Genomic DNA, 21,994 nt, shown 5'->3' with positions numbered 1-21,994 from the left:
GTTTTTGTGACATCGCTTTTAAATGTATCATCTCATTTGCCTGCCAGGATAACATCGAAGGCCCCTCGCCCATTACGTTTACTTCGCGTGTTGCTCCTCGGGGTTCTCCACTGAGGCCTTGGTTCGTTATTCACCCCAATGATTCACCCGCTGTCCTCCAGTCCCCCAGAGCTCATTGGCAGTTGTTTGAAAACTTATCTGACGATGGTGCAGGGCAGATGCAGTCTGTTTTAGGCAGTATTTCGATCTGGCTGCAAGCGAGTCCGAGATGACATTGAATGCGAAGTAATGCGGGTTCCATCTTAAGTGGGGGAGCAGCTCGCCAATGCTATTTCATTATAAGAAGAAGAAGTATTTGTTTCTACTGAATCTGTTGACCAATTTAAAAACGTGGGCGTTGCATTTCGCTATGAATTTCATCCTTCTCGCATTAATTCTATTTTTACTCGATCATTCAAGTTAGTGGGTTTAATCAAAATTCGGGCGTCCTCCTTCAGAGGAAATGTTGCTAGTTTGTTCGGTGGAAAATAAAATAACCAGGCGCCTTAGGATGTAGTTTTAAACTTATTTGAAGGAGATTGTGGATTCCATCAGAAAAGTTAGTGATGTCATAGCGAAGTAGCCACGGGAAGCCGAATCTTTTGCAACTACAAATGCCCTCACACATATTATTACCAGATAATCCTGACCACTCATCAATCGTCCTTCTCTGTCTCACCACAATCTTTGCTGAGGACACGGTGTCGAGGTGAGTGGTCCTCTACGGCACCTCAGATCACAATTTGGCGATGGTTTCTTCTCCAACGGTGCTGTTCTCTTGTGGCCACTCTCGACGCTACACGGATAAGAAATGGATGCTGTGCGAGACTTATTCGTTGGTTGGATTCTTCCGTTCTCAACTTTTGCTCAGGTTGTGTCAGTAAAATTACCAGTAGGGAATAAATGCGTTATCCGCATTTCACCCTGAATCTCGTTCTCTTTCCAAGCCTTCTGAGGCAGCGCACGCTCTTTCAGTGGACCTCGGTTCGAGCCCACATTACTGCTAAATACGATTAACGATTGCGTTGTGTTCGCGATTTATTGAAAACTCTTCTGACCTGGTGGCCGTGCCGCAGTTGAAAAAAGACCATTTTTGAACTTTGGTTTGCAATAAATGTGCCGAGGCTGTTCAAGATAACTTCGTAACAGTTGGCTTCACCGGAATCTGGCCACACTGCAGCTCACAACACCGCTGTGAAACAGTTAAGTTCGACCAGTTTGATCGTCTACTTGAGAAGTTCTGTGGGTGAAACATTGGACATCGTAAAGAGTACGCGGGTAGAGGGCGAGAGTAGACAAAAGAAGAATACACGGAGTCGGACCTCTCTTTGAGGAACTTCCACACAACGAATTCCTTTGATTTCCCTCTGATCCGACTGAAAACAGTTTCAGTGCGAGGTGGTGATCGATGGCTTTGACAAAGCAGTTCTCACCACCTTCGCTGTTCTCGCTTTAACCTTTTAAAAGTCATTTGTCGCTTTTGGCGTTCATCCCCTTTCGGAAATCCACGTGCCAAATCCCATCATCGGGATACTACTGGGTGGGCCGTTTGCGTGTTCATTATTTGGCTGTCGGGAAGTTTTCGGCCACTCCGCGTGCACGTTTAACAAAAAATAAACCTTCTTTCGGATAATGCAACGACATCCCCGTATTTTTCGCGCAGCATCATTCCCCGCAATAGCTTTTGCCCGAGACGCACCCACTCCCGCGAATGTGGGCATCCCTCTCTCGTTTGGGGGGGATGTCCCCCCAAACGAAAGAAACTTTTTAGTCTTCATCGCCCTTCGCGTTTCCAGCTGACACTTCGCCACTGCGTACTGCTCGTCTGTCCGTCCGTTCGTAGTGTGGAATCCGCATCCACGAGAGATATATTCGGCATTCTTGACGATGACGTCGTGCAGACTCTTCGACAAAGCGCACCCGCCGCCAGTGCCCCTTCCACCGAACTCTTTTCTGTCCGCTTCACCCCCCTGACGGACGAGCGTGTTTGTTGCGCGCAATATTTTCTAATATTCGGCTGCCTTTGAAAGAGGGAGATTTCAATTATCCGTCCCCGCTGGTGCTGTTCTTTAGTGCACTTCCTTCCGCGATTCAGGGGCCGGCTCCTTGTGGTCTGTAACAAGAGAACCTCATTTAGCTGCCAACAATGAACTCACGAGCGGGTTTGTTATCGTGACGCGAGCTCCACCAGGCAGCCCAACGCCAGCGCGTTCTCTCGCAACCGCTCGAAAGGGTATGACGTCATCGAGCACGCCGGGAGGTCGCCGTGGCGATGAAGGCCTGCCCGCCTGCCTCCAGACGACCATTCTTCACGGGCTCGCGTCCCACTGCGCTCGTGTAATTTAGCCGAGCACGAAACCAGTAAGTGCCGCGCTGCGAGGCTGCCCGGCGGGGCCCTCTTAAGTAAGGAGCTGCTCCCAGTTTAGTTTTTCTTTCTTTTTTTCGTCTTGTGCGCGTATACGTGCCTCTGACGTCATGCGAGACCGGAATAAGCGGCGTTGTCAGCAGGTGCGGAGCAGGTAAGTGAACAGAACGAGGGGATAAATCCGGGCATTTGTTGGCGGATTGATTGCGTTCTAAAAATAAAGCGGCGAAGCTGGCTCGGGTCGCACAATACGGAGATCCTGCGACGCCCGGAAGGATGCCGTTGACGTAAGACTTAATTGGGGTAGATGGCGCCACGTATGGTTACCTCACAATGACGTTACGACTACAGGTTGCTCTTTCTTTTTTCTTTTTTCCCTGCACGCGCAACAAGTGGTACATCCGACAAGGGCGACGTTTTTGTCATTTTGAACGCCGCACAACTGCCGTTCTCCGAAGACCTTGTGCGAATACGAATCCTCGCAGAAGTAAAGCGAACTTGCGAAATCGCGGGGCCCAGGTCAACGGGAGTCCTTCGGTTTTTTCAGTTTAAAAACCGCAGCAGACAACTATCCGATCCACACAGATTTTCCGCAACACTCTGGTAAAAGATGTCTCGAGAGAAATCATCAACTTCTGGTTGGTTCGATTCCCTTTTATTAGGTGGAAAAAACTAACTTGGACAAAAGAGATCATAGCGTGAAGAACGTGCGGGGAGTTAGCACTTCGTTTGAATATTATCTGGACATGGAATATGCAATGATTACTACCGAAAGTGATGCGTTACAGTACTCTTCCCTTTTTCGAATGCACTTCAATCTTCGATTAGTAAAAGAAAACCTCAATCTCGCGTTGTCTGTGCGTTAGAAGAATGCACAATGGGATGATGAACGAGATTTCTTTTCCTTGGTCGGATTATTATTATTATTATTATTATTATTATCATCACTTTATTTCTCTTAGGAGAACACCCGGTTACAGCCACAGGCTAGAGGGAGAACATACATATACAACTATGTTACAAAACATACAAATATGTTACAGTTATAAAATACATGAAATACATAATATCTGATTTATAATTATCTGGAATAGAGAATAATTGAGTTATTGATTACTCGCAAAGGCTTTTACTACCGTAAACTGGTAAGAACATAATATCATGAAAATTGAAGCATACCTTCTGCTTAAACACACACACACACACAAATGGGAGTTTCACCATATTTACATAAACACAAATATTTACAGCCAGACAACGCACAGCATTTGAAACAACAGGAATGACCGCGATACAGCAAAATAAAAATTTGAAAGTTCAAATTTCCAGCAGTCATCTTCTTCTGTTTGATTAGCGTTGTGTTGGTAGGCCAATCCTTACATCTATTTCCTGATGAGGTCGGGTTTCCTAAAGCCCAGTGGCTTGTGTCTGGCCGAACAAGGTGCTGGAACTATATCCTTAATTACATCTGAATTTGCGAGTAACAGTTTCTGAGAACTTCCTTTCTGTAGGATTTGCAATTGCAGAGCTTTTCAGGATTGATGTCGAAGTTGTTGAACAGCTGGATGGTGTTTGCTGGAAAGAATCTTCCGAGGCTATCTAACTGCGTAAATGCCGATTTCAGTTGTGGTTTCTTTTCTGCAACTCTTCTTGGTTTTTCGCCGGGTATTTTTATCCACTCTCGGGCTTTCGGTGCGTCCAGTCGTCCTGTTAAAAGCTGAGCGAGGGTCATTATGTTCCTTCACGTGATTATTTGTCTCCAGAGTGTGACCTCTAAATTGGAGTACAGTATAGCTCTTGAGATGGTAAAAGGTTTAGCTGAAATTCTGTTCAGCCATCTCAAGAGCCAGTATTCGAGTCCTAGAAAGGCTTTGATACTGCTTTCGGGAGCTGAAGACCAGATTTGTGCCGCGTATAGGGGAATAGGAGTAACACATCTGTTGATGTATTGCTTCATCAGACCGGGGTCTCTAATACCGGTGAGCTCCTGCCTGGTTGCCCAAAGCGCCGCGTATGTTTTGTTGCGGATGTATGCGAAGTGGGGGCGAAAGGTTAGGCCTTCATCCCACTTGAGACCAAGATCAACGTGTGTCTGTGCCTTTTGGACGAGGATACCGTTCACAAATATTTCCATTTTGTTTGGCTTTATTTTATTTGTGAAAGTCATTTGTGCCGTCTTTTTTCCATTCAACTGCAGCCCGATACAATCTAGGTACTCTTGAAGTTCTTTTATTTTAGTGTTAGCCACTTGGTTGTGGTACTCAGCTGATTTCTGATCTCCTGAGGTAATAAAAAAATTTATATCATCGGCGTATGTGATGAAGTGCTTCTTGTTCTGGGCTAAGAAGGGTTCGAGGGCTATGGCAAAAAGTGTGGCAGACAATACTCCTCCTTGCGGGACACCTTTATCCACCTCATACGTTGCGCACATGTTTTCGTTTGTCACCGCAATTTGTCTGCGCCAAAGAGTGCTCTTAAATAAATGGAGGGCATTTCCTGTAATGTGAAAGTAGTCCCGCAGAAAATCTTTTGATGTCAATTTGCTCAGATTGTGTCAATGAAATTATTCTTGTAGGGATGAATTCTTATTCCGCACTTCGCCTTAAAACCACGTCCTTTATCTAAACCGTGGTTTTTCCAATAAATGTGCTAAGGCTGTTCAAGAGAAGAACGTTGCATACTGTAATTGGTTGTTGCCGAAGCTCGAAACAATTGAAAACCAGTTCTTGATCAGTCAAAACTAGATTTTGAACAGACTAAGAGTAGGAAACTTGTATCTTCCCCTAACGGTAGCCGAGCATTCTGGTCTCTTGCCAAAACTATTGGCCACAACTTTTGCTCATCTCTGCTCCCACCTCTGTCCAAATCAGATGGTTCTGTTGCCACATCAGCCAAGGATAAAGCTGATCTGCTAGCATCCTATTTTCCTTCCATCTCATGTATTAATGATCTTGGTAAAACCCCTCCCACCATTCCCAACGCGCTCCATTCAATGCCCCCTGTGGTCTTCCGTCAAAAGGATGTCAGAAGGATTTTGGATGGTTAAATGGTTACCTCAGAAGGATTTTGGATGGTTAAATCCTATCCATAGTTTTGCCGATGATAGCACTTTGCATTCCACTTTCCATTTTGAGATACCTTGCCCTGCTCAATCAGCTTCAACTTCTCGAAAAGAGTCCTGATAAGAGAGTTTCAGGTCTTGATGGTATTTCTCCATTTGTTCTCAAAACCCGTGTTCCTGAACTTACTGCTATTCTTTGCCGCCTTTTTTCGCTTTCTTATTCCAAAGGTGTTTTTCCTTCTGCTTGGAAATTTGCTCATATCCAGCCAGTTCCTAAAAAGGGTGACGAATCCCTCCCATCCAATTATCGTCCCATTGCAATTACTTCTACTGTTTCTAAAGTAATGGAGAAATCAATTAACCGCCAACTCTTAAACTACCTAGAAACCTTCCGTCTGATCAACGATCGCCTGTATGGATTCCATCAGTGTCGATCCACTGGTGATATTCTGGCTTATGTTACCCATTTATGGGCAAATTCAATTGAAACATTTGGTGAAACCCAAGCAGTTGCTCTTCACATCTGAAAGGCTTTCGATCGTGTTTGGCAAAAGGTCTTCTAAACAAACATCCATCTTATGGCTTGCCAACTGTGTTTTGTATTTGGTTATCCAGTTTTCTCTCACTGAGGGTGATGGTAGATGGCTCTCTGTCTTCTAACTCCTCCACTAATGCCGGTCTCCCCTAAGGTTCAGTTGTTTCTCCCACTCTTTTCCTCTTGTATATTAATGACCTTCTTCCATTGACTTGGAAATCCTATCCATAGTTTTGCCGATGATAGCACATTGTATTCTACTTTCCATTTTGAGAAACCTTGTCCTGCTCAATCAGCTTCAACTTCTCGAAAATCTGCTGCCAATTCCTTAAATGCCGATCTTCAGGTAATTCTCCAGTGGGGCAAAGACAACTTAGTTGATTTCAACCCTTCTAAAACTCAATCTTGTCTTATATCTCGCAAAAAGGATTCTTCTGCTCCTATGCTTATCTTTAGTGACACTCCGATTTCTAGGCAAAATGATATATCTCTTTTGGGGATTACCCTGACTTCTAATCTCTCTTGGCACAAGCACATTACAAATATTGCTTCCTCTGCGTCTAAAAAACTTGGTTTTCTCTTTCGCTCTCGGCGTTACTTTTCTCCCAAACAGCTGCTCACTCTGTATAAATCGCAAATCCGCCCTGCCATGGAATATTGTTCCCACATCTGAGGTGGTGCCCCCAAAACCTCTCTCAGGCTTCTTGATTCCATTCAGAAGAGGGCAGTTAGGTTAATTAATGATTCATCTCTAACAGAGTCTCTCCACTCGCTGTCTCATAGACGCACTGTTTCTGCTGCATGCCTCTTCTACAGATACTTCCATGGGCACTGCTGCCACCAGCCAACATCCATTTACTGTCCAACTTCAAACCCACAGAACCAACTTTTCATCTTCCTCATTAATTCCTTCAACTGCCGTTTTTTGGAACAACCTTCCTTCATACGTATTTCCTGAAAATTACAATCTACAGAAGTTCAAGTCCAATGTCAACAAATATCTTCTTTCATCTTCTCAACCTCCAACCAAGACTAAGTACTATAATACCTTTCGTGTTTAGGGGTTTCATTAAAAAAAAAAAAAAAAAAATTGCACAGCGTGGCTGATTTTGCTGCTGACTAGTGAGGGTGGGACGAAGGCCACTGCTTCCATTAAATGTGACTCGAAAAGCTGTCTGCGTAACAATTAGGTAAAGGTTTATAGCATTAAGAAGGGTTGAGTTTCCCAATAAACCCGAGGGATGAACCAACTGGGGGGTGGGGGAAGAACAACTACATGCTTGAACAACTACATACACCTGAGTTGTGGCCGCCTACCCTGCCGGGCCACCGTTCACACGGATAAAGAAATGTTTTTTTTTTTGTACAACCTCTATCATCTAAGGTTAATAAGTAAATGATAATAATAATAATCTAAGATTTTATGATGAAAAAAAAGCTTCTAAACAAATTTAAGATTGAGCAGAGTTCGCCTGTTTAATAAGGGGAGGGAGGGAGGGAGATGCATACAACACAATACTGTGCTGGAAACATTTAGCGCCATCTAATTTTAGTGGCAACTCGCGCACTCTTTTCGAATATTCTCCGACTCTTGACCGAGTGTTTTGCCATTCGGGACCCACAGGGGGAGCGCGGCGCATTCACGAGTAGCGACCAATGGATGTGTGGAAAACACCGCGTTATAGAACGCTTAAGCGAACCTCTCGATGAATCCCAGAATCTTATGCGCCTTCTTAAAAGTTTCCAAAAAAAGAAGAGGTGTTGGAGAAAGACAACACCCCTCAAAATGGGGTTTACTGTACCGAAGTGATTATTAACTCACAAGAACGAAAAATCTTTTCTTTTCTCAATGTATCAATAAGTACTACAGTACACATTGATACGTTGAGAGTCGAGTTATTGTGGCAAGCCCATTGGCAAAATTTATTGAGTGCCTGGTTGAGGAGGGAGCGCTGTAGACCGGGGAAACAGCCACGTACAACTTCATGTCATAATTGTTATTTTTTCTCCCTGATTGGGGGAGAAATCCCCGTGACGGGTATTGCTACCAAGTACACAGGGTGGTTGTTATGTCTGGTATTACTGTTGGTCGAGGAACTCTCTGACTACCCACAGGTGTTCAGGATTGCGACTTTCTGGAGTTCCTTGTAGGCAGAGGCGGATTTAACGACGGGCGCACCGGGCGCGCCCTGGGCCCCGACTTCTGAAGGGCCCACGCAAAAGCCCAACAAATTAGTTGAACATATTAGTTCAAAACTTTGTGATTATTATAATGCTACTATTAATTATATTATACATATATAATATTCAAATTTTATTGGAAATAAAACATTAATAGTACATAATATTTTTTATTTATTTAAAAAAATGGTTAACATGTATTTTTATTTTCCCTGTCTCTCTCTTTTTTTAAAGGGGCCCAGTATTTTCTTCTGCGCCCGGGGCCTCAACCGACCTTAATCGGCTCCTGCTTGTAGGTGTTCGCTGGGAGACCTATTGCTGCTAGGCTGTTGTGTAGGGTCTTTGGCACCATACCCATGATTGACACGATGATCGGGGTTGTTGTTACTTGTTGCATAGGCCACATCATCATTCTTCCCTTTCTTGTTGATTCCGCTCTCTCTCTCTCAGGGTAACTCGGGAATTTTTTTAGATGGTGCAGCATAAGCTTCAGGATTCCTTGAATTATATGGCTAATAATAATAATAATAATAATTATTATCTATTTGATCTCCTGTCTTAGGTTCGTGTACTTCCTGATTTTTTCCTCATGGGTTTTCTGCAGGTTGCCAGTGTTGGGTACCGCTATCCCAATCAGGTAGGTTGCCTCTTCCTTCTTGTCCACAAGGGTTATGTCCGGTCTGTTGTGCTGGATGATCTTATCCGTTATTATGGCGCGGTCTCAGTACAGCTTGTGGGTTGGGGGTCTCTAGTACTGCCTGGGGTTCGTACTTGTAATACGTACACTTTCTCCCATCAACTGATATTTCCTTGCTAGCTTCTGATGTATTATCCTGGCTACCTGATCGTGTCTATGGGTGTACTCATTTCGTGGTGATCACCTTACACCCCGCGGTGATGAGTTTGATCGTTTCTGACGACAGGTGGCATCGTTCACATGTGTTATCAGACACTCCGAGATCCTTATCGATGTATTTTCTATAGTTCCTGGTGTTGATTACCTGGTCTTGGATGGCGAGCATGAATCCTTCAGTCTCGGGGAAGAGCGTCGTGCTCGTGAGCCATGCATTGGAAGCAATTTTATCTATGTGGTCTTGATGGAGATCATTGTAGTGTCTGCCCTGGACAGTCTTCTCCGCCCATCTTTCTAGCCTCGTTTGTGCATCCTGGTTATGGGGGGGAACTCCTCGCTTAGGTTGAGTGGGATACACCGCTTGTCAATCTTCCTTATGGCCTGGTGGAGCGCTGCTGTGTGTTTCTGGAAGTAATCCTTCAGGTTAGCAATCGCTGTTTTCTACTGCTCAATGAGATCTATGAGGCCCCTTCCTCGTTCTTTCCGAGCAATTGTAAGTCTCTCCACTGATGACTTCTTTGGGTGGTGTTGGCGGCTCTTTGCCATCATTATCTTTGTCTTTCTCATGATAGAATAATAATAAGAAGAACTCTTTATTGCATTCAAAACTCACATGCCGTACACAATACGGCTAAAAGGCAGGGGTTTAGAGTAAAGGCTAATACAAGGTTCCAAAGGCTAATACAGTATTACAGTAAAGGCTAATACAATGTAATAAACAACGATGAGATAGGAGAAAAAAAATAATATTATTACTAATTATACAAATGTAGGAAAGCAAATGAAAAATTTACATATGAACAACAGCATGTTATCAAGTTAAATTATTCTCCAGGGAGCAGTCCTTTTACAGTGCTCGAGTCATCTGAGCAGGCACAGAAAGTTGGAACAATGTAGTGAGCGATCCATGGGAGTGATGGACAGCTCCTTGGGAGAAGGTTCTAATGTTCTGTGACGTGGTCCTGAGAAGGAAGTGAATGGAGTAAGTTCTGTCTGTATTTTTTATCCAATGCGAAATTGTAGAGGTCGCCATCCAAGGAGTGTACGTACTGCACGGGTAAGAACCGATCGGATAACTTTAACCGGTTTGGGGTGGCCTGAAGGACTGGATTGGCCCGAAGGCTTGGGACCGGGATCCTCCAACCGCAGTTGTCCCAGAAGTCTGGGTCCGAAATAATTCCAACCATCATTTTTACAGAAGACGAGTCTTCTCTCATGTATAATGGCAGGAAGACGTCTGATGTTTAGAGCTCCTGCCATCTGGGTGGTCCTTGGTACAGGGAGAAGTCGAAATTTCCATATGGCCCGAAATTTCCATAATAGCCAAAATTCGCCCTCAAAAATCCGTCTCAGATGCGTTGTGGCAGTTGAGGTCCAGACTTCTGAGTTATAAAGTATTGTCTTAATATACCGGATTGTCTTAATATACCTGCACCCAACGGCCTGGTCATGGACATGCATACGTTTTTGTTTAAGCATCCACCGGAGTCGCCAGAATTTTTTTTTTTTTGATATCCTCCAGCTTGATGTTAGTCCAATCTATGACCCGAAGGAATATGTTAGCACTGGGACTGCATAGATGTTTATGGCTTTAACTGTGTTCCCTCCATTCAGCTTTGCTTTCAGCAGGCTTCTGAGTCTCTGATGGTATTTTTCGGTCAGGCAGGCCTTAATTTCCTTATGCTGTAACTGCTGAGCGTGCATCATCCCCAAGTATTTGTGGGTCTCTCCCTCTGCCATGGCTTCGATTTCTTTACCACTCTGCAGCTGCTAGTTGCGGTTGACTAATTTTCCCTGGTGCAAGACTCACGGATTGCACCAACGGTCCATTTGGCTGGACCAAATTCCATCCTATTATCATTGCTGAATTCTTCGGTGATCAGGAGTAGTTGCTGAAGGTGCTTCTCGGTTCATGCGTAGAGCTTCATGTCATCCATGTACATCAGGTGGGTGACGGTGTACAGGTTCTTCCTTCGTTCTTTGAGGTTACATCCGTACTTGCTGCTGTTGAGCAGGGCGGATAGGCGGTTAAGTGCGAGACAGAACCACAGCGGGCTCAGGGCATCTCCCTGGAAGATTCCTCGCCTGATGGGGAATAGCCTCGTCTTGATGTTTTCGACCGTAATTGTGGTACTCCATTTCGCCATCGTTTCTCCTAAGAAGTTTGTCACTATCAGATTGACTTTGTAGATGTTCAGTGCCTTTATTAGCCAGCTATGAGGCACGGAGTTGAAGGCCTTGCGGTAATCGATGTAGACACTGTTCAGGTTGTGGCGCTTCTTGTAGGCTTGCTCCATACCGCGGCATCTATGGTTAATTTCTCCTTGCATCCTTTGCTCAGCCGCTTGCATCCTATCTGCTGTTCGGGCATTATGTTCTAGTTCCCCAAGTGGTCTGATATTTTCCTGGTTATGCATCTGGTCAGGATTTTGTACATTGTTGGGAGGCAGGTGATTGGCCTATACTTTTCCGGGTTTCTTATATCTTTGTCCGGCTCCTCGTTTACTTTATGCTTCAGATATGTGATTCCTTGAGAGAGAAACTTCGGAATTGTCTCTGGGTGCCTTATCATTCGGTTGAACTACTGTGCTAGGTGCTTGTGTGTGCAAATAAGCTTCTTGTACCAGTAGTTGTGGACGCTATCTATTCCTCGAGTTCGCCAGTTGTGAGAGTTCTTGATCGCCTGTTTTACTTCTTTCCGAATCTCCCACTCTCTCTCATCTCTTGTACGTCCTTGGTTTTCTTGAAGTCTCGTTCCATCTAGGGTCTCGGCTGTTATGTCTTACTTTCCTGTTCCATATGTTTCCCCAGAACTTCTCAATTGCCTTCTGCTCGGGTGGCCCTTTTCCTTCTTTCCCGTCTTCTCCGAGACTCCTGTAGAAGCCTCTTTGGTCATCATCAAAGTTTCGTTTGTTTATTTTCTTCTGGGGGCTCTCTTTGTATCGGCGTAGTCTTTTGCTGAGTGCAAAGAGGTTCTGCTTCAGTGTGTCCAAGTACTCTCCTTTTCTCTGATTTTTGTCTCATATTTGTTGTGGACAAGACAACTACTAAACTTTTCCTCCCCGACGTAACCTACATCAACAAACAACATTCCACTTGGTTCTTCCCAAACGTCTATGCTTCCTTCCTATTAACTGGCCACGGGTCCTTCAAGAGACGCCTTCTAGAGTTCGGCCTAGTCGAGGATGCCCTCTGTACCTGCGGAGAACCTGAAGACTGGGACCACGTGATGCACTCATGCAACGTATACTTAGACCTAAGAATCCAACTACTCCTAGACCTCCACACTACATCACTTCGGCCAGAAACCAAGTTATTGGAATCTAATGATGCCTTCCGTGCACTAACCACTTATGCCAACGAGGTCTTTCGTCGTCGCTGGCATCACCTGCAACTCCCGAACACTACTCCTGGATAACTTCCTCCACACAGCAACTGATACCCAGCACCGGAAACTTCCAGTCATGAAATTGAAAATTGAGGCCAGCCCTGTCGACGCCGCTCCGTGATTCTCCATTGTGACGATCCTGGACTCTTTAATTTGGACTTTACTTGTTCTCTTCTTCCTACCCACAGTCCTTCTCCAGGACTCCCACAACGGCACTTAGCACTCTTCCTGCTCCTTTTCGCCTGAGAGGATGCCTACGCTCTGTCATCCACCGCCTGTCTTCCACTTTCCTGTCTCTTTTCTGCTCTTTATTTGGCCCTCCCCACTCTCGCTCCTGCAGGAGCTTGGACGGCCCGCCAGATGTCCACTGGTCCGGCTCCTCGTGCCAGTGGACGGATGCTGGGGGCTCCTTCCGGGTGATCGCGCCTCCCAGTAACGAAGAGGCCAGTCAAACAACACAAACAACACACTACTCACACATAACCCACACTGACTGGATTTGCTATGTTAACAGAGTAGTTAACGCGGATTTGTGGGAAACCACGGGAACCGCATAACAATAACACTATGTCCACTATGTGGACAAGAAAACCACCTATATTTGGGAAGCAACGCAGAGGTGGTGTAGTCTCATTTGCTGGCAGGCAAATGAGACTACACCACCACGAAATCTGAGAAGATCCAGTATAGTACAACCACAGCTGCATTACTATTTATATCCCTACTGACTTAGACACAGATCACCGGATAGGACTTTAACTACCAAACTGGACATCACCACTGAAATTGACATCAAGACCGGACCTGAATGAGAAGAGCAAGAAGATTCTGCCAAATGGTGATCACGCTTGTGCTCTCTTGCACGGCAACTTTTCTCCCACTTCTATTCCCTATTTTCGCCTGATGGATGCATTTCATTGTATCTGGGAGATGCCTTCTTCTTCATCCCCGAAACTTCTACCTGTTCTCCCCTTTTCTTGACTCTGAAGCCCACCCGCTCTAACTCTCTTTTTTTTCTTTTTATTTTACATTGGTCTCTGTCAGGAAGCTTAGGTGACCCTGCAGAGACTAGTCAGAGAATAATGGGCAGCCTGGCTGCCTCCTAGCGGTATGTGTGCGGGCAACGTGGGGTTTCGTTATGGGGGCCCCTGCTGCCAAATGCCCGGACACCCAACAGAACTCAACAGAAAACTACGTATTCAACACTTTTCTGACACTTACAGTCTTCTGTATTTCTTCACAGCGTACATATGGCGCAGATGTGGGAAACCATAGGTTGCGCCTCACCCTAATGCTAGGCACACTATGTACGCTGTCTCTCTCTCTCTCTCTTGACGATGCTCTTCACTTTTCCAATTAATTTCTTACTCCTTGCTACCACTAGGACTCGGCAGGTAGACCTTACCACGACCTGGCAGCAGTCGATGAATAACATTCTCGACACAATATATCAAAAACCAGATATGCTAATCATGCCAGCTCAGCAACAGACATGGGACAGAAACCAGGCGATTCAGCTCCCCTTCACCCTGGATGAACTCATCGTGGCCGCTAGTAGGGTCAGAAATAGAAAATGCCCGGGCCTCGATCTTATTGAGCCTGAAATACTCAAGAAAACCGTGGAATACAAGCCGCACCTACTCCTCACACTATACAATAGATGCTTGGAAACAGGACATTTCCCAACTACATGGAAAACAGCAAATTTAAAACTAATACTGAAAAATCCTACCAAAAATCCAGAATTCCCGGATTCATATCGACCCATCGCACTGCTCCCAGTGGCAAGCAAATTGTTTGAAAGATTACTCCATGTGAGAGTTATAAAACACTATGAAGCGGCAGGCCTACATGCCAGAAATCAGTATGGCTTCAGACCAGGATCCTTAACTGTGGACGAACTGGGAAACTCGCTAAGGATATTCCAGGATTGTAGACGAAAGTATCTGCTGCTCATCTGTTGACTTTGCTGGGGCGTTTGATTCACTTTGGTGTCCAAGCGTCCTGGCAAGGTTGGTGGAGGCTGAGGTGCTTCTTAACCTCTACAAAGTAATTGAAAGCTATTTAACGCAAAGAAGATTGGAAATCAACGTACACTATCAAAAAATAACAAGAGAGGTGCACAGAGAATGTCCGCAGGGGTCGGTGCACGGGGCATCGATGAATTCCTGACGACGGACCTGGGTTCTGTGGGACTGCACGCTTTCGCGGACGACTTGACATTGACGGTAGAGGCGGACTCCAGAGCCCAATTGGAGACGCTGGAAAATCAGGCACTGCAGCAGCTCCAGCAATGGGCATCAAAGAACCAGCTGAAAATATCGTCAGACAAGACTTCGTCGATCCTCCTAAAGGGGACTCTACAACTACGACGACGCCCAGAAATTAAAATCAACAATGTAACCAAATTTGTGAGCCAACTGAAGTATCTGGGCGTTATCCTAGATAAAAACCTGACGTTCCAGCCGCATCTGAAATACATAAGAAGAAAAATCAGAGGATACTCCGGACTGGTAACCAGAATCACAAGGAAAGAGTGGGGACTCAAGAAAAAAACACTGATGCTTTACTATAAAACAACCTTCCTGCCAGCAATCACCTACGCAGCAGCGGTGTGGTATCCAAAAGCGACACTGGTAGTCAACAAAAGAACACTAGAAATGACCCAAAGGACCACACTGCTATTAACAACGCACGCTTGCAGCACGGTAAGTACCCCAGCATTGCAGATACTTGCTGGAGCGCTCCCTCTGGACCTGGAGGCTGTTCGGGCGGAGCTACTGTTTTTGCTGGCCAGGAGAGTGGCTGCTCCCCACCAAGGATACACGACTGACCCGACGGGCAACCTAAAAAACGAAAAAAATAGGCTACAGATCCACCTCCTAGATCTTTGGCAAAGAAGGTGGACGGAGACTACAAAAGGCGAAGTAACAAAGATTTCTGCCAGACCTCCGGAAAATATACCCAAAGCAGCCACCGTGGTACCCCCCAGGGTACCATATGACAACACTATCAACCGGACATGGACCCTACAAGAAGAAGCTGTTTGGCTTCGGACTCGTTGAGGACCCCAACTGCATATGTGGGGAAAGTGAAAGCTGGAGCCACATAGTCTATGATTGTCAACACTATGAAGACCTCAGAGGGCTACTAAATAACAAGATTGAGATACTTCCCAAAAGGACAGGAGCACCACTTCCTGGACACTGAGGATGAATATAGGACGCTCTCCCAGTATGCGCAAGATCTATTCACCAGGAGAAAAACATTAATAGCTATCTACAGCAACGTACACAGAGATTGACAAAAATCGCTGCCAAATGTGACAGAAAACTGAAACCCTGCAGAGGACCAGTACTTGGACAAGAAGGGTGCTGATCACACGGAAAAGAAAAGCAAGGACGGGACTCGCCCCATGTGTGACAAAACAGAACAGAACGCATCAGAGAGAATAGAGAACAGACTAAACGCAGCACAGCTGGAAGAAGAGGGCACCTTAGCCCTCTTCACCTATTATTCTCACTTCCTTGGAGGGATGTTCTATGTTCCCTCTCCTCCACCCCCAAACTTCTACTCTGGTGGGGCATGGGCATGCCCCTATATCTCTGTGTTTTCCCCCAATCTTCGGTCTCCCTCCCCTCTCTACCTTCATCATAGCGAAAGCCCCACGCATCAAAAACTTAACGTGATAAAATTACTTTTACGCCCAAAACTCGCCCTAGAAACCTCAGTGATATTACCTCTACGATAGCGCAGATTTTTTTTCTTCTTTATTTATTTTATTTTTATTTTTTTTAGGTCCTAGCCGCCGAAATCCCAGGAAATTAAGCGGCAGGACCTGCCAGAGTGAATCTACAGCTACTGGGTTCCTGGTCTGCCTCCACGGGGCGTAAGTGGGGTAACGTTCGGCCTCAATAAGGGTCTAACGACTAAATGACCAGATGAACAACGGTATAGGACACATGAAAAAGTCCCTCACACTTTTAAATCTCTGGCATTTCCCAGTGAACTGGTTCGCCACAATGAAAGCAACGTGGAGATGGGGGAAACCCCTGGTGCCATATGACAACAACACACAACTATGCTCCTATTACCACGTTGGTACTGGGTCAATTGGCCTATCTTGACTCTTGATTCGTCTGTCTTCTGATGAAGTCTTCTTTCCCATGGTGGCGGATCCTTCTGTTTCCGATTCTTTTGCTGGTGGTCCCTCGTTTCTCTTCCATTAATCCTAGTGGCTGCTGTGGCAGCACAATACACGGCTGTGTGGATGGCTTCCAGTGTTGCACCATTGTTGTCGAGGTAATGCGGTATTATATGCCATTTGAGGTGGTCTGAGACCTCCACAGTCTTCTATTGAGTCTCTGTTTCGCTATCACCTGGGTCTTTGTGGGGTCCATTCCTTCGAATTCTGTTAGGGCCTTCTTCCTCTCGTCATCTATTCTGGATATGATATCATGACCTCCTCTCTTTCCACTTCGTCCTCCTCTGGTTCCGTATCAACCATGTTCTTTATCCTTTGTAGTTGTTCTCTCACGTCCTACTTGATTTTTTCCAAGACTGTAGCAACTATCAGGTTCTTCGTGACGATGGTCCTTCTCTGGTCCGCTATTCGCTGACCTGAATATCCAGGAATCGTTGCAGCCACTTGGTATGTAGTCTCGCCCTGTACATTGTCATATCAGTCTCCAGCTTCGTTATTTCGTAGAATGCTTGCATGAAGTACGTATTCATTTTGATGCTCCAAGTTGTGCGTTGGCGTTTTCTCCTTCCTGGGTGGTCATTAGCACAGTTGCGCAGGAAGCACTTCCAGTTGGTGAGGCTGGATGGTCTTGCACTTCTCTTGTGGTAGTCTTACGGGAGACAGCGCCACTCGCTCCACTGTCTTTCTCGGGAGACCGTCTCTGATTTTTCGAACCGAACCCACTGCCTAAGGCCTGAACGCGAGTGACTTTATCCTGCGGCACACTCGATGCAGTATGATTAATATTTATATTATTATTATTATTATTATTATTATTATTATTAGCTACAAAACAGCAATGAAACATGCCTGAGGGTGCAGCTACACAGCATTATTGCACAGCTTCAAATCAGAATCTTGGAGTATAAATTTCTAAAGTAAATGTACATAAAGAGAACACAAAACAGTAATGTACAGATAAAATTAAAACTAAATAAATAAAAAGAGGAGGATCAGTCAGACTGACGTGAAAAGGAAGGAGAACGTTCGAACACTGGCAATTTACACCATCAGAGTGTTGGTACTTGCAAGAAAAGTAAATGTACATAAAGAGAACACAAAACAGGAAATCGAAAAATAAAAGTAATAAATAAAAATAGGACGGATCAGAGAGATTTAAGTGAACAGGTAGAGCATTGGTATTTCTTCACACACAATCAGAGTCTTAGAAATTTTAAGAACAATCAATTTACAGGTTCAGGTAACGGATGAGGTTAGCAATTTCAGTTGCCTCGTGAAGTGCCCAGGGGTGTCAGATATCTCCAGATTTGCTTTGTTGATTGATCTTGCAGTCCTTTTATAGAAGTTGTAGTATCCATAATGAGTTCTCGCATGGGGTGGTTTCAGCAGTGGATTTTTGGGACGAGATGAGGGCAATTCAGGGTACCATTTAACAGCTGGTTAAAAAGGAGTAAGTCGGCTTTATCTCTTCTTTCTTCCAGCGTTTCAAGTCCAAAGAGTCCAAACCCCACCCTTGGGAGGTTTTCTCATTGTATTCAAGGCCACTTTTAAAGCAAACGTATTGGATTGTTCTTTTTTGAATATTTTCAATTTCTAATTTTTGGTAAGCAACGGGTAAGCAATGACAGACCTGTGACTGTCATCTACGAATGACAATAAAATTTAGTAGATGTCTCAAAATGTGTGCTTATATCATTGATATATACAGGGTGTTTCAGTTAAACGTTTCAGAACTTCTAAGAGGGGTAGGGTACATCCTGACAACTCGAAATCATATAGCAATGTGGGGTCGGAAATGCTTTCCTGAAGCGGTGTTGTACACAGAAGCACCATAAAGAAAAGAGACCGTAAGTGAGAAATCGTTTTAATAATACATGAAAAGAAGCAAAAGGTACATGGATTAAAGTAAGTGTTCGAAGTTTCTTCCACGGGCTACAATGCACGCCTCACATCTCCGACGCATGGACATCCGAACATTCTGGAATACTCCAGGCGAATTTCGAATTTCTTCGGCAGCTACTGCGATTCTTGCAACCAGCTCCTCAGCATTGTCAACAGGGGTGTCATAAACTAGCGATTTCATATGACCCCAGAAATAAAAATCAAGACATGATAGGTCGGGTGACCGAGCAGGCCAACGCACGGGACCACCACGTCCGATCCACTGTTGACCAAATGTGACATCCAGGTAGTTACGAACATCTCCGCTATAATGGGCAGGGGCTCCATCGTGTTGGAACCACATTGTCTGTTGCGTCGATGCAGAAATCTGTTCATCTCTCAAAAGTTGTGGCAATACTTGCTGCAGAAAGATCAAGTAGATAGGTTCGGTTAGACCTATCTACTTGATAATCCATGTACCTACGGTAATCCATGTACCTTTTGCTTCTTTTCATGTATTATTAAAACGATTTCTCACTTACGGTCTCTTTTCTTTATGGTGCTTCTGTGTACAACACCGCTTCAGGAAAGCATTTCCGACCCCACATTGCTATATGATTTCGAGTTGTCAGGATGTACCCTACCCCTCTTAGAAGTTCTGAAACGTTTAACTGAAACACCCTGTATATATATATATATTAAACAATAATGGGCCCAGGGCGGAGCCCTTTGGGACACCATTACTTAGAGAAAAAAATATTAGAAACGGCGTCGTTGACAGAAACTTGATACAGTCTATCATAAATCAGCAAAGCAGCGACTCACGAATGCCACACTGATCAACTGCTGAGCCTCTCTATGCACAGATGTGGGAAACTACCGGTGCTATGCTAAGCCTTTATTCGAGACCCACTTTTTTGCATCCAAACAGTCAAGGAATTTTCGCTGTACACTTTAGTGACTTCTAGCCACATTTTGTCCTTTAAGAGTATTTAAATCTTAGTTGATTGTATTTAATCTAATTACATTGTTTTCTTGTTCTCCGAAACTCTCAGCTTTGTACATAAAAGAAATTCCTTCTCAGTGGCAATACGTTTAATTGTGAAGGTTTCTCCATTGGTACAGAATTTTTATTTATTTTTTCTCGCTCCCAGGTCTGGGCAGCTGCGGGCGGGATTGCTGGCATCCACTGGTATTACACTACCTCCGGTGGGTGTCGGAACTTTCGCAATTCGGCACAAACAGAGACAGTAGGGTCGGGCCCGGCTTCTCGTGCCTGGGGCCGGACGCCAGACAGCGGCTACCCTTGTATTGGCTGCTCCCTGGTAGCGAAGTGGCCTGACGGTAAAACTTTTTTGGCTAGTTTCGTAGGGGTTCTACGCCATCAAAGAGGAACTAGGTGGAGATGGGCTTTTGCTAGGAGCCACCCTTGATACCAGGACATGCGCACACAGTGCACCAGGACGTCACACGTAACATGACATGGTATATAACGAGACTGTAAATGTGTACAGAATTGTATATACATCTCTGTAAGTTTTGTATGTAAATGAATGTATAAAATTGCGGGTTTAAATAAATGGGGGAAAAATGTACACTTTTGTATTAGTAATAGCCACATGTGCAAGGAAGCTGAAGGCTTGTGCTGCACCAGAAAAAAAAGTAAAAAAAAAAAAATAATAATAAAATAAATAATAATAAGAGAAAAGGAAATAAACAACCATTGCGTTTCCCTCCTCTCAGGTATTTATCCACCCATGAAGGCAACTTATTCCAGTAATTTATAATCGCTGGCTAAAATAAAACTTCCTGCAGTCCAATCTAAACATTTCCCCCCTCTCGTAACTTGGATTTATGTCCCCTAGTTCTAGCATCATTTATAATCTTAAATTTTGTCCTCATTCATTTTACTGATGCCTCCTTCTCAGAGCCTTAAACACCTTAATGAAATCTCCTCTAAGGTGTCTAGTTTCGAAACTCTGCAACCCACATATTCGAAGTCTTTCTTCATAAGGACGCCCTTTTGCCGATCTCACCAGGTGAGTAACCCTTCTTTCCACCCTTTCAAGAAGCTCGATGTCTTTCTTTAGGTGCGGTCTCCATACTTGAACACAGTATTCCAAGTGTGGTCTAACATAAGCCTTATATAATGGGATTATCACGTCCCTATCTCTACTTGCAAAAGTTCGATAGGACCCCATGGGCCTTCCTTGCAACCTCTTTACAATGCTCAGAGAATTTCATGTCTGACCGTATCGTAACACCCAAGTCCCTTTCCTCCAAGTTCCTACTGGGTTTAGTTGAACTCCACCACGTGAATAAGTTATTTTGGGACTACTGTTTCCCAGGTGTAATACCTTACACTTTGTTGGATTAAAGCATAGCTGCCACATTTCTGACCATCCCTTAAGTGTATCTAGGTCACAGGACAATTTGTCTGTTTCCCCCCATACACGACGATTGGCCTATAGGCTTGCCGAAGAGATTTCGAATCACGCTTTTTTTATTATTATTATTATTATCATCAGTTTATTTCTCTTAGGAGAACACCCGGTTACAGCTACTGGCTAGAGGGTGAAAATACATATACAACTATGTTACAAAAATACATCTATGTTACAATTATGAAATACATAAAATACATATATCTGATTTATAACTACATTTTATCTGGAAAATACACTATTTGAGTTATTAATTATTCCCAAATACTTTTACTACTTAACTACTGTAAACTGGTAAGAACATAATACCGTGCCAATTGAAGCATACCTTCTGCTTAAACACACACAAATGGGAAGAGTTTCACCATATTTACATAAACACAAATATTTACAGCAGCCAAAACAACGTACAGCATATGAAACAACACGAATGACCGTGATACGGCAAAATAAAAATTTTAAAGTTCAATTTTCCAGCAGTCTTCTTCTTCTGTGGGGATTAGAGTTGTGTAGGTAGGACAATCCTTACACATTGATGAGGTCGGGTTTCCTAAAGCCCAGTGGCTTGTGCCTGGCCGAACAAGGTGCTGAAACTGTATCCTTACATCTGTATTTGCGAGTAAGAGTTTCTGAGAACTTCCTTTCTGCAAGATTTGCAATTGCAGAGCTTTTCAGGATTGATATTTAGGTTGTTGAATAGCTGGATGGTGTTTGCTGGAAAGAATCTGCCGAGGCTATCCAACTGCGTAAATGCCGCTTTCAGTTGTGGTTCTTTATCTGCAACTCGTCTTGATTTTTCGCCGGGTATTTCTATCCACTCTCGGGCTTTCGGTCCACCCAGCCGTCCCTCCCGTTAAAAGCTGAGCGAGGGTCATTATATTTCTTGACGTGATTATTTGTCTCCAGGGTGTGACCTCTAAATTGGAGTATAGTATAGCTCTTGAGATGGTAAAAGGTTTAGCTGAAATTCTGTTCAGCCATCTCAAGAGCCAGTATTCGAGTCCTAGAAAGGCTTTGATACTGCTTTCGGGAGCTGAAGACCA

General features: G+C 44.4%; 1 long non-coding RNA gene across 1 annotated transcript in view; it reads left to right on the top strand.

The window, feature by feature from the left end:
• The first annotated feature begins 2,357 nt into the window (after positions 1-2,357).
• LOC150077617 (uncharacterized) overlaps positions 2,358-21,994 on the top strand; it is a 408,832-nt gene continuing 389,195 nt past the window's right edge. Inside the window, exon 1 of the long non-coding RNA XR_016547714.1 lies at positions 2,358-2,558. This is a non-coding gene — a long non-coding RNA (uncharacterized LOC150077617). The remainder of the gene's footprint in view (positions 2,559-21,994) is intronic.

The sequence above is a fragment of the Mastigoproctus giganteus genome, chromosome 12 (genome assembly GCF_048544385.1).
Source record: "Mastigoproctus giganteus isolate SK-2022 chromosome 12, ASM4854438v1, whole genome shotgun sequence".
Taxonomy (NCBI): Eukaryota; Metazoa; Arthropoda; class Arachnida; order Uropygi; family Thelyphonidae; genus Mastigoproctus; species Mastigoproctus giganteus.
This window is presented reverse-complemented; position numbering and strand designations above follow the sequence as displayed.